This window comes from Cebus imitator, unplaced genomic scaffold (genome assembly GCF_001604975.1).
Source record: "Cebus imitator isolate Cc_AM_T3 unplaced genomic scaffold, Cebus_imitator-1.0 Scaffold20, whole genome shotgun sequence".
NCBI lineage: Eukaryota > Metazoa > Chordata > Mammalia > Primates > Cebidae > Cebus > Cebus imitator.
This window is the reverse complement of record NW_016107335.1, coordinates 11,011,632-11,023,980: the sequence shown is the minus strand read 5'-3', so window position 1 is coordinate 11,023,980 and position 12,349 is coordinate 11,011,632. Positions and strand designations below refer to the sequence as shown.

Below are 12,349 nucleotides of genomic sequence, written 5' to 3'. Positions count from 1 at the left end.
AACAATGATCTGATGTTCAGATCATCATTTGGTCCATTTTGATTATTTTGAATAATGATTTTCATCAACGTTTAGCTTCTTGCTGTGGGAGAGGGCAGTCCTAGTGTTTTGGGTTTATAGGTGAGAACGGGAGGTCCCAGGGACACATGTAGTGGGAACTTTGCCTTCAGTCATGCCCTTTGGGCTAGATCAGAAAAGCAGAGATTTGAAAAATTATGCTACATGGCTTCTGTGCAAGCATTTGGGTGACGTAGTAAGAAGGATGGGAGCAGGTGCAGTTTGCAAGGATTTCATAAGGAGAATCTCATTAGGAGGAGAGGAAGGAAAAGAGAAGAACTATCCTGTCCCATCCTACAGAGAAACTAGATATTTCCCTTCAGAATTTAACAAATATTTCTGGATCTGTTATCCATGTGTGCTTTTTCACTTTGCCTCCGGCCTCTCAGGAAACAAAGACCTCCCCTCTTTAAGGATCAAGCCCCCCACATTGAGGAATGCAGGGTCCCCTCTGTCTCACTGAGGGCCTGGACAGGTGGTCACCATCTAGGGCCCAAGCTGAACCACACATCACCAACATCCTGGCAGCGCGTGCAGCTCTGGGACCGGCCCATCCCAGGCTGTGCCCTAATGGAACGGTCTGGAAATTTCTGGCAGCTCTGATCTGGGCTTTCCCTGGCCACAGACACAGCCGTGGTCATGGCCCCGGTCCTCAGCCTCCCTCTTCCCTGTGTCCTGCTCAGACCCTGAGGATTTTGGTCAGAGAGTTAAGAACTCAGAAGGCTTTTTTAATTGTGCTAAAATATGCACAACATAAGGATGATCATTTTAACCATTTTTGTATGTTTTTCTTTTAGCGTAGTTACTGCATCAATATTCACAAATAGGTTTTGTCTGTAATTTTTGCCCATTATGCAATTTGTCAGGTTTTACTATCACTATGATGCTCACTTTTTTTCTTTGTGGTAAAAACCATAAAACATAGAATTTACCATCTTAACCATTTTTTTTTCTTTTGAGATGGAGTCTAGCTCTGTCACCCAGGCTGGAATGCAGTGGCGCGATCTCAGCTCACTGCAGCCTTCGCCTACCGGGCTCAAGCAATTCTCCTGCCTCAGCCTCTCAAGTAGTTGGGATTACAGGCACCCATCATCCTGCCCTGCTAATTTTTGTATTTTTGTAGAGATGGGGTTTCACCATGTTGGCCAGGCTGATCTTGAACTCCTGACCTCAGGTCATCTACCCGCCTGGGCCTCCCAAATTTCTGGGATTACAGGTGTGAGTTTGTACACACCTGGCCCATCTGAAGCATTTTTAAGTGTACAGTTCAGTAGCATTGAGCACATTCACACTCTTGTGCAACACATCTCTAAACTCTTTGTCATTTAAAAAGGACACTCTGCATCCATTAAACAGTAACTCTCCTTCTCGCTCTCCCCAAAATCACCGGCCACCATCACTGTAATTTCTGTCTCTATTGCTACCCTGGGGTTCACATTTGTGGAATCATGCAATATTTGCCTTTTTTGACTGACTTATTTCCCTCGGGATAATGTCCTCAAGGTGCATCCATGTTGTGGTATGTATCGAAATTTCCTTCCTTTCTAAAGCAGAATAATATTCCACTGTCTGTATGTATTATACTATATCTGCTTACTATTTTTCCATTGATGGACTTTGGGTTGCTGCCATCTCTTGGTAATTGAAAGAATGCTGCTATGCATATACACCATAGAATACTATGCAGCCATAAAAAAGGATGAGTTCAGGTTCTTTGCAGGGACATGGAGAAAGCTAGAAACCATCATTCTCAGCAAACTGACACAAGAACAGAAAACCAAACACCACATGTTCTCACTAATAAGTGGTGTTGAACAATGAGAACACATGGACACAGGGGCCTGTTGGAGGTGGGGGGGGGGGCTAGTGGAGGAATAGCAGGGTTTAGGGAGATTGGGGAGGGATGACATTAGGAGAAATACCTAATGTAGGTGACGGGGGGATGGATGCAGCAAACCACCATGCCATGTGTATACCCATGTAACAGTCCTACAGGACCAGCACATATACCCCAGAACTTAAAGTATAATAATTTAAAAAAAGAATGCGACTGTGAACATGGGTGTACACGGCTCTCTACAAGGCCCTGCTGTCGGCATCCTTAGCGTACAAATCATTATAGAGGAGAAGCACACTCACGTGGCTGTATGTGGTCCCCAAGGACTGAGATCAACCACACGAGTTTCAATTACACCAAGAAGGGCTGTCACCCCAATCTCCAGGCCTGGAAAGGGAAATGTGGGGCATTTGTGAGGCTGGTTGTGATCTTCCATGAGGACGTTTCTCACCAGCTTGTCTGGGAGGCGGTTGGCAGGGACAACATCCCCGCACAGAGTCCAATCCCAGGGCTCTGGTCATCGCCACCGCGGTTTGATTGGCGGCATCCTGGACCTGGGCCCTCCCGCCGCCAGGCCCATTCCTTCCCTCCTCTTCTCACCCCTGCAACAGGGCCCTTCATGCTGCACCTCCCCCTGCAGACCCCCCAAGTCCCCAGAGCCAGAAGCTGAGCGGCCCGACCTCAGGGATCCCGAGTAAATTGGGGCTCCCTCTTCTCCTGCCTCTCCAGCCACCCCATCTCCCTGCGCCCCTCCCCACATGCCCTTCCCTCTCCACAGGGTGCTAAAGTTTCCAGGCTGGATGGGGTATGAAAAGGTGCCCCTGGGTTTATCAGAGTTCATCAGACTGTCTCACAGCAGGCGCCAGGCTGGCAGCATCGCCTCGAGTAGGATTTCAACCATTTTCTCTGCTTAACACCTCCCCGGCCGGCCCCTCCTACCCCACATAATAAGGTCCTTTCTTTCCCAGCTCTCAGTGGCGACAGCAGCCAGCCCCTACTGCATGGGGACAGGAATTAGCTGTACTTAGCCTGCTGGGTTTCACTCTCTCTTAGTTACCAGCCTGTTCAGCTGTAACCCTAGCAGGCGCCGCCAAAGAGGGGCGCCAAGGTGTTTGCTTCAGAGAGGACTGAACCCACCTGGAAGCCGATCGCTCAGGCCTGGCTCTGTGCTGACCGTGTGGTCGGCGGCAGGTCACTGGGTGTGAGCTTCCCCGTGACCCCCTCCCTAAGTGAGAAAGAATAGGCTCTCCTCTCCCTGACCTCGCAGGGAGGTCTTGAGAACTGCTTTGGCGTAAATGTTAAAGTCCTGCAGAGGAAAGGAATTGAAGAGTAGTGACCACAGGAGGTCAAAAGCCAATCCTGCATATTGTGCCTAAAACTCCGCTCACTGCAAGGGGTGGGCTGTTGGGAGTAACCCCGGAGCTCGGGTCTTTCCAGACCTCCAGCTGGATGAATCAGGCCCAAGTCACAGCACGAGGGACAGAGGCTTGGCGGGACAGCCCGGCTGCCCTGGGACACAGCAGCAAAGCACTTTCTACAGTGGAGGCTTTAGGAGGAGATTGTGTGGCTCACAACTTCCACCTCAGAATTAGCCTTTACTTTTTTAAGAAAGGGAGTTGGCCGGGCACAGTGGCTCATGCCTATTATCCCAGCACTTTGGGAGGCCGAGGCAGGCAGGTCACTTAAGGCCAGGAGTTCAAGACCAGCCTGAGCAACATAACGAGACACCCCGCCTCCGCCATCTCTACAAAAAAACAAACAATTAGCTGGGCATGATAGCATACACCTGTTGTCACAGTTACCTTGGAGGCTGAGACAGGAGGATCGATTGAGTCCCAGAGGTCAAGGTTACAGTGAGCCATGATCACACCATTGCCCTCCAGCCTGGGCAACAGAGGAAGCCCTATCTCAAAGACAGAGAGATAGAGAGAGAGGAGTCTCTACATTTCGTATTTTATCAGATGCTCAAAGTGTCCAGGACTCAAAGGGGCTAAGCATCTCACAGTCATCTGCCAGGGTCCCTTTGGCTTCTGTGCCCTGGTTGATCCGTAACTTGCCCTCCTTCCTCCCATCACCCTTTGCCCTGCGTTCTGCCCTCCAGAACCAGGTGCCTGGATGGGCATGAGCCAGCAGGCCAGAGGTATGGGATCTACACCATCTCCCAGACAACGGGCACAAAAGAATGAACAGGGAGGACGGTGGGGGGAACACCCGCCTCGCAGGGGAAACTCAACTCAGGAGGCTTCCAGCGATCCTCAGTGAACCTCAGAAATTGATGACCCTTCCCAAGGATAGGCAGTGCCAGATTAGAAGGCTTAATTCATCTGAGTAGCTCTGGTGACCGAGGATGTGCAGAGGAGAAAGGGCAATGACTTGAGAAACTTTTCCAAAATGACATCCACTCCGGGTCCTGGGGTTCTCTTGGCACCCTCCCCGTCCCACTTCTCTCCAACCCGAAGGAGCTCCTCCCTCTGTGCCCAGGCGTCATCTCGAGTGTACCTTCTCCTCCCTTCTTTTTGCCGACTGCCAAACTCCATGTTCTACCCTGGACTTGCTTATCTCCTCTGCAGAAACCAGGGCACATCCCCAGCTGAGCATGGGTAACTGACAGGGAGAAAAGGAAGTTCCCGGCTTCTACCTGCCCTGCTGTGCCACGTGCAGCCGGCAGCTCATTAATCACGTCCATAGCTGCATTGTCCAGGCCTCTCCCAGGAAGACAAGTGACACCCAAAAGTCACTCAGTATGCCCGTGAGTTCTGTCTCTCTATTTCACCCCCAGCTTGGGTGTGGTGCTCACCCCACCTCCACCCCTGGGAGGCTCTGTGCCCCCAACCGCACCATTGTCCTTCCAGCTGACAATGATTTGCTTCAGAAAGCTGCTGACTACGAGGTGTTTCCGAGGATGTCATGTCTAAGGAAAAGGGAGAAAAGTGAACTTGGAGCGGTCCTAGGGTCTCCGGGCCTCCTGGGGTCTGAGGCATCAAGACAGCAAATGCAGGCCCAGCAGAGAGCCCTGGCTGCCTGGCCAAGGCTTTTCCACCGTGGGCCCCACACTCACCCCGTCTCTATCCATGTTTCTTTCCAAAAAAAAGCCTTGTCCAACAACCAACACTGGGAAGGGGGTGGTGGACTTCCTACGGTGGCCCCGTCACAGCCGCCCATCAGGAATCCCTGACCATGCCCATCCCGGCCATTGGCAGAAGCAGAACAGCATGGGCCACAGCAGACACCACTTTTAGAAGGAAACAGGCAGCTCAGAAACCACTGCTTCTGGAGTGAAGAAAGGCCTGGGATGCTCACGGGGTAGACACGGCTGAGATCCTGGACTCGGGGTGCAGCAGCCCACGGCAGTCACTTAGAAGCTTCTCTTGTTTAGTCTTCCAGAGTCACGAAAAGAGGAGGGGCCTCGCAGCCAGGGCTCTCTGCTGGGCCCGCATTTGCTGTCTTGATGCCTCAGACTCCAGGGGGCCTGGAGACCCAGGACTGCTCCAAGTTCATGTTTCTCTTTTCCTAGACACGACATCCTCTAAAACATCTCATAGCCAGCAGCATATTAGCTCTGTGATGAGGGCAGGGGATGTATTTGTCCCCTATACTGTTTATTTTCCTTTCCCTTGGAGAGTTTTTACAATGAAGAAATAAGTTATTAGATTCAACGCTCCTAGACATGCTTTCCCTCCAAAGCTGGCCAGTGCTGTAAGACCCAGATACGAGGCCAGCTCCTCTTGCGCCCCAGATGGGCACAACCTCTTCCTTTTGAAACCCCCATCCTTTTATTGGAACCTCTCTAAGACAGGGAGATGTCCACCTCTTCTCATAACTAATTACACAAAACATTATCTCCAGGGAAGGACAGGAGGCATGCTCTGTCCCCTCCACATAGTGTCTACTAAAGATTAGTTGAATTAGTGAATAAGTGGATGTGTTCATTTTGAAGCATTTTCTCTGGTGGGAAAATTGCATGAACAATTTAAAATGCTACTGTCATTCAATAATACACACAGTTTTATTCTATGTTGTTCTCATCATAAATGTCCAAAGTGCTCCATTTTAGTTTCCTGAGCAGACAAAGAAATTGAAAGGATAAGCAGTTGCCTACAAATTCTAGAACTTTTAGCTTCTAGAATATTCCTAGGCTCCAGCCCTCTTCAGTTTTGAGCTGAGCCTCAAATCACTTTTGCCTTCCTGTGGAAAGGTTTATTTTCTTCTGTAACTTTCCCTGTGGAGCTTCAGAGTAGAAGCTGGACTTTGGTCTTGTATGACATTTTACTTTTTAACATTTATAGGGCTTATGTTAACTTTGTGGCTGAACAATTCAAGAAATCAGAGGCAAACTTCCAGTGGGAAATTGAACCAAATAAAGAATAGAGCATTCAGGCCTTCATTCACACTTAATATCTGCAGCTCTGTATTTTCTACACTGCCCTTACTCCCTTAGAATGAAATTTGCTAATTTTTAAAAAGCATTCTAAAAGGCATGTACAGTGAATTTTGTACTCATAGTTCAATGAAGTTATTTAATGGGCATGTCAATGAACTTAGTACATGTGATTTTCAACTTATATAACCAGAAATTCCCAGGGAGCTGTCAGAACACTGGATTTTCTCTTGCACAAACACAGCTGTTGTTTTGAGGACATAATATGATTAACAGAGAATTTTCAGGAAGAATACTGTGTCAATAAAAACTAATTTGGGTTGGCTTCCCATGAAATACACCACATGTATATATATATATATATATATATATATATATATATATGCGTATACATGTATAAATATATATGCATACATATCTATCTATCTATATGAGGAGAGAGGCATTTTTTCACCTTTATTTGCAAATCCAAAATAGAAAAATATGGTGCTGGAATGTGTCCTTCCTTGCCTCCCAGATCCCCAGCCCCAAATACCTATAATATAAATATAGTCACTTTGAAGATGGAAAGTTTGCTTTAACTCCTAAGTTTGCAGTGATTCCAGAATAGCTAAAGGGAAGTGACTTTGAAAGAAGTCAGCACTGCAAATGTATATTCAAAGCCACCAGTGTGTGCAGAGGCAGACATGTAAACTAAGACATGGATGAGATCACTAAGGGAGAAAGTGCAGAGGACCAAAGAGAAACCTTAGTGATCTCGTCCGTGTTTTAGGCTGGTAGGAGGAAAGAAATTTATCATAAGAGACTAGGAAAGATTTTTAAAAACCAAAGCAGGCAGATCACCTGAGGTCAGGAGTTGAGACTAGCCTGGCCAACATGGTGAAACCCCCGTTTCTACTAAAAATACAAAAACAGTCAGGTGTGGTGGTGGGCGCCTGTAATCCCAGCTCTTTGGGAGGCTGAGGTACGAAAATCACTTGAACTAAGGAGGCAGAGTTTGCAGTGAGCCAAGATCATGCACTGCACTCCAGCCTGGGTGACAGAGTCAGACTCTGTCTCAAAAAAAAAAAAAAAAAANAAAAAAAAAAAAAAAAAAGAATCACACCAAAGAAGCAAAGGGATCCAGCATCTCATCAAAGAGAAACAAAGTCATCTACAAAAGAAACAGAGGAAACAAGATCAAACAACTCAACAGAGTCATGTGGTGGATGTTGAAGGGACTGGTCGCTGGAGGGGACATTGAGATGGCAGCGTGACGTCTGAGACGTGGTTCTGTTAATGGGGTGAAGACAAAAGCTGAATCTGATGACTTAAGCAACTGACTAGGGTGGAAAAATAATCAGGGCTCACATAGCAGCCACTAGAGCAAATCCAACAAGGAAATAAAAGAGAAAGTAGAAGCCCCAAGGGAGTCCAAGCAAGGGACAATAGTTTCAGACTAGAGGACATTTTGGGAACCGTATCTGTAATCAAGAGAGAAGCACCTGGTGAAAAGCGAGAATTTAGAGGGAATAAATGAGAAAACCACCTGAGGACATGGGAAGAGATGGGGTCCAGAGTGGAGGGAGAAGCTGGAAGGAAGGGGATACCAAATGATAGAGCCTCGCGAAGACACAGCCGCTTTGATAGGACAAACAGTAAAGAGGGAGTTCCTGCCTCAGTTTTCTCAGTGAAACAGGAGGCAGGGCCATGGAGGGAAGCTACGGGGCTCAGTGGCATAGGCAGCTCAAGGGGAATGGAGTGGCCATCAAGACCATGCACAGAGAGAAGAATGATCAGTTCTTCCTAACGCGGGCAGGAGCCCTGTGGGTAGCGGTGGAATGACCGTGGCAGAGATCTCTGACTGTCCCCAGGCACTCTCTGCATCTCAGGAGAGGCAGAGGGGACGTGGATGCCATGTTGGAGACCCATCTGACTTGGGGCAAGGGTTCCACCAAGCGTTTTCTATGGTGGGCTCTCAGAGGCCACCAGCTCACCAGTGCTATGTCTGAAACTATAGAATAAGAAGATTGCCTCAATGTGGGAGAAGTTCCTGGCTGCCTGACATCATATTCCTGTGATGAGAAACAAACGTGGCTGCCTCTGTCCAGCCTCCTCTTCCTTGCAGCTGATGGAACTCTACATCTTTGGGGCGGTTTCCTGACCCCCTTCCGACCTTCACAGTTATCCCTCCTCTGAGCTCAGCCCTCGGCAAGTTTTCTTACAGTATTGACCACACTATTTCTATCTGCATTCTTTCTTATTTAGGTATTAATTTTTAAGACAGAGTTTCACTCTGTTGCCCAGGCTGGAGTGCAGTGGTGCGACCTCAGCTCACTGCAGCCTCAACCTCCTGGGCTCAAGCAATGCTCCCACCTCAGCCTCCCAAGAGCCTAGGACCACAAGTGCACATCACCATGCCCAGCTTACATTTTAAATTTCTGTAGAGATGGAGTCTCCCTATGTTGCCCAGGCTGGACATTCTTTCAATATCCCGTTGTAAACTAAGGGTTCTATAGAGGCATGAACTTTGTTTTCCTTGGAACCCCTGGGCCAGGCACACTGGAACTGGATACATACTGGAGTCACTGAATGAATCATTTTGCATTTATCTCGTGGCAGCTTAGGAAGCATCTTTTTCTAAAGGCAGAAGGTAAAGATTACAGGATTGTAGAGGTTACCTACTCCAGCTCTTTCATTTTATTTTTTTGAGACAGAGTTTCACTTGCTCACCCAGGCTGGAGTGCAGTGGCATGATCACAGCGGCCTGTAGCCTCACCCTCCTGGGCTCAGGTGATCCTCCCACCTCAGCCTCCTGGGTAACTGAGACTACAGGTGCACAGCACCACGCCCAAATAATTTTTCTTTTTAAATTTTTTGGAGAGACAGGGTTTTTCCCTGTTGCCCAGGCTGGCCTTAAACTCCTGAGCTCAAGTGATCCACATGCCTCAGCCTCCCAAAGTGCTAGAATTACAGGCGTGAGCCACTGAGCCTGTGCCTTCATTTTAAAGCTATGGAAGATGCCAAAAGTGGAGATAAATCAACCTTGACATCAGTTGTTTCCTTGTTTTCTCTTTAATACAGCCCACTAATGATGCCTCCTTTGTGTCCTCTGTCTGTTTTGGTTCTAAGCAGGTGTTGCCCCACTTAGCTTGTAACATAGCTCGATTGAGATATGAACGAGAACCAGGAAAACTGGATCTCAGAACTGGAGGTAGGAATGCCAGAACCATGAGTGAGAAATGGCACCCAGGAGGGAAATGACCCTGAGCCCAGTGGAAGCAGCACCGGTCGAGATAGTGGGCAAAGTATGTGCGAGACCCAATAATGTACTGGTCCCAATAATGATCAGCATTTGGGGTGCCAGAGTCCCCAGGCGGGAATGGACTGAGAAGCTTAAGCATGTATCCGACAGTTTCAGAAGAGCACAGGAATGACTGCTGCGAATTTGCTGTTCTCTAGAATAATTTGTGTTACTTCAACATTATTCTTCCAGTATCGCTACTCCATTTACATATCATTGTGTGTAATTCAGAAATGCCTAGAAACAAGCAGTGCAGTTAGATTCATCAAGTTTTATTATCAACAGCCCTGATTCCATTTTCCCTCTGAAAAATAAACAGACCAATATGTTGTTTGTTTTTACTCATCGTTCTCTCAACAATTTTTGTCTAAGTAAAATGTCTCTTGAATGTGAACTATCTCATACCCTACCAGTTATTTAAAACTGACTAAAATAAATATTTAAAGCTATATTTCTAAGTATTTGCTTAGCTGCGTTACTTTATTTGCTGTTTATTTTAGCTGGATCACGTCCTTATGGTTCCAAGAGGCCTTTAAGTTTTAATAACAGCATTGTTTATGTACATTCTGGTAAGCTTAAAGAACGGGAAAAGGTCATTCATCATGTTTGATCATCATGAAAGATCAAAATCATTCACGTTGTGAATGATTTGTTGTCTTACTCAGCCTGGGCTGCCTTAACAAGAATACCACAGACTTGGGTGGCTTAAACAACAAACATTTATTTCTCACAGTTATGGAGGCTGGGAAGTCCAAGATCAAGGCACCAGCAGACATGGTGTCTGGTGAGGGCCGTCTTCCTGGCTTGCAAGTGGCCACCTTCTCTTCGTATCCCCACATGGTGGAGAGGAAAAAGACCATCTCTCCCATGTCCCTTCTGACAAGGGCCTTAATCCCATTCGTGAAGGCTCTGCCCTCAAGATCTAATCTCCTTCCAAAGGTCCCAGTGCCAAGAATCACCACATTGAGGATTTAAGTTTCCACATATGAATTTGGGGAAGACACACACACTCAATCCAAGGTATGTGGTTTAGCCAAAATGTCAATTTTAAAGGAATGAGTCCTGTTCCTAATCCACCTATCAGGATACATGATTCAATTAAATGTTGAATGTTACTCCCTAGAGAAACACAGAGGCACCCACTCCAGTTCCCAGTCAAGGCCTCCTCAGCACAGCTGCAGCACCAAGGGAATGGGAATGTTAGATGATTTCTCCTCCCAAGAACCTCACCCTGGTTGATAAATGCCCAAGGAGAATAAATGATTGCCCAGACGGTGAAACAGTGCCAAAGCAAACAAAATGATTTCTGGAGCTTCCGTGTAGCCCTGCGTTAAGTATTTTGCATAGCTTGGCAAAAACCACCCCATAGCAGTCTCTGCCTGAGTTTCCCCATCTGAGAAGAGGATTTCTCCCTTCCTCTGCATTTACGTTGAAGAGCTTGCTACTCACAACACACGTGGATGACAGAAAATACTACGTTTTTTTCCATCAAATGCAAAGGTCCTAACTATACCATCAGCATGGGGGTTGGGGCTTTCAGATACTGATCCCCAGCTAAAACCGATCCCATTTGCCAAAAATAAAAATAAAACAAAATAAATCTACACCTAAAGAAGAGGAGGAAAAAAAGTGATGTTCGTCTAAAGTAAAAGATAATTTTTAAAAATAAAAGCCCCACTTTGATATTTTTTAGCGCATTTTTTTCTTGGCTCTTAGATAAAGTAGCACCACAAGCAGTAGGAACTGTTCTAATAACATCCTCTTCTCCTCAGTGTCGAGACTTACACCTGGAACAACAGATCACTGCCCCCAGTGCTCCACAGGGGACGAGGCCACCTGGCTCCAGCTCTGGGGCCGTCTGTCTGGCTATGATTTACATGATAGGAAGGCCCCTGGGAGCCTGGCCAGCCCCTGGCTACCTCTAGCTTCTGCTCCCTTTCTCTGAGCCCTACAATCTGAAAGCATCTGTCAGCAGCAAGGGCTGGCAGCCTTTGCACCTCTGGCATGAACACAGGCAGCTGAGTTTGGGAAGACGGAAGTCAAATAAATAGCACAGCAGACAGGCGCTGGTGTGGTGGGTTCACAAAGCAGAGAGAGACGGGCCCGGACAGTCCCCCAGTGCGAACTCGTTGCTGAAGCCGCTGCATCCAACAGGAACATGTGGATGTCATTTTACCGCCTGAGTGTTTCCCCAGGGAAGGCAAACATGATCAACAATTTTCTTAACTCATGTTTCCCTCCCAGTGCTAAGCATGCCTTTGCATTTCACATGAGGGCTGCTCTGGTGTCAGGCCCCATGGAAGAAGCCTCCTATGAGTTCCCCAGAGCCTCGAACTCTGGCCTGCATCGAAACAGGTCACTTTCCTGACCACTGTCTTTCTTTCTCTGCTGTTTCGCCCAAGTGCTCCCAGTGTCCGTCTGCTGACGGGTGACATTCATGGACTCTGGAAGCCCCCTCTGACCTTAACCTTTTCCTTAGGGCATCAGGTTTGTCCAAGTTTTGGAACTAAAACCCCTGTTCACGCTGGTTTCCTGGCTTTTTTTCTATCTGACATGAGGGAAGCTGGGAGTCCTAGATTTCCTAAGGACTTCCTTGCTATAGGTGGCCTGGTGAACCTGCTCTGAGCTGTCTCTGCCTCCCGTCCCAGCACTGTGCACATGTAATTGATCACCTCCTGGAGGCCCACAAGGAAAAAAGGCCTGGGAACTATGACAAAGGCTGAAGAGCTCTAAGTAAAAGATGCATCGTTCACTTGGCCAACTCTCCACCACCAAGACACGCCAGTAAAATCAA

General features: G+C 47.5%; 1 long non-coding RNA gene across 1 annotated transcript; it reads right to left on the bottom strand.

Moving 5' to 3' along the window:
- Positions 1-217: 217 nt before the first annotated feature.
- Positions 218-11,195, bottom strand: LOC119469949. Its single transcript, XR_005198814.1, has 3 exons — positions 10,786-11,195; positions 4,394-4,399; positions 218-229 (listed from the first exon to the last, which is right to left on the bottom strand). It is a non-coding gene; the product is annotated as an uncharacterized LOC119469949 (long non-coding RNA).
- Positions 11,196-12,349: the final 1,154 nt, after the last annotated feature.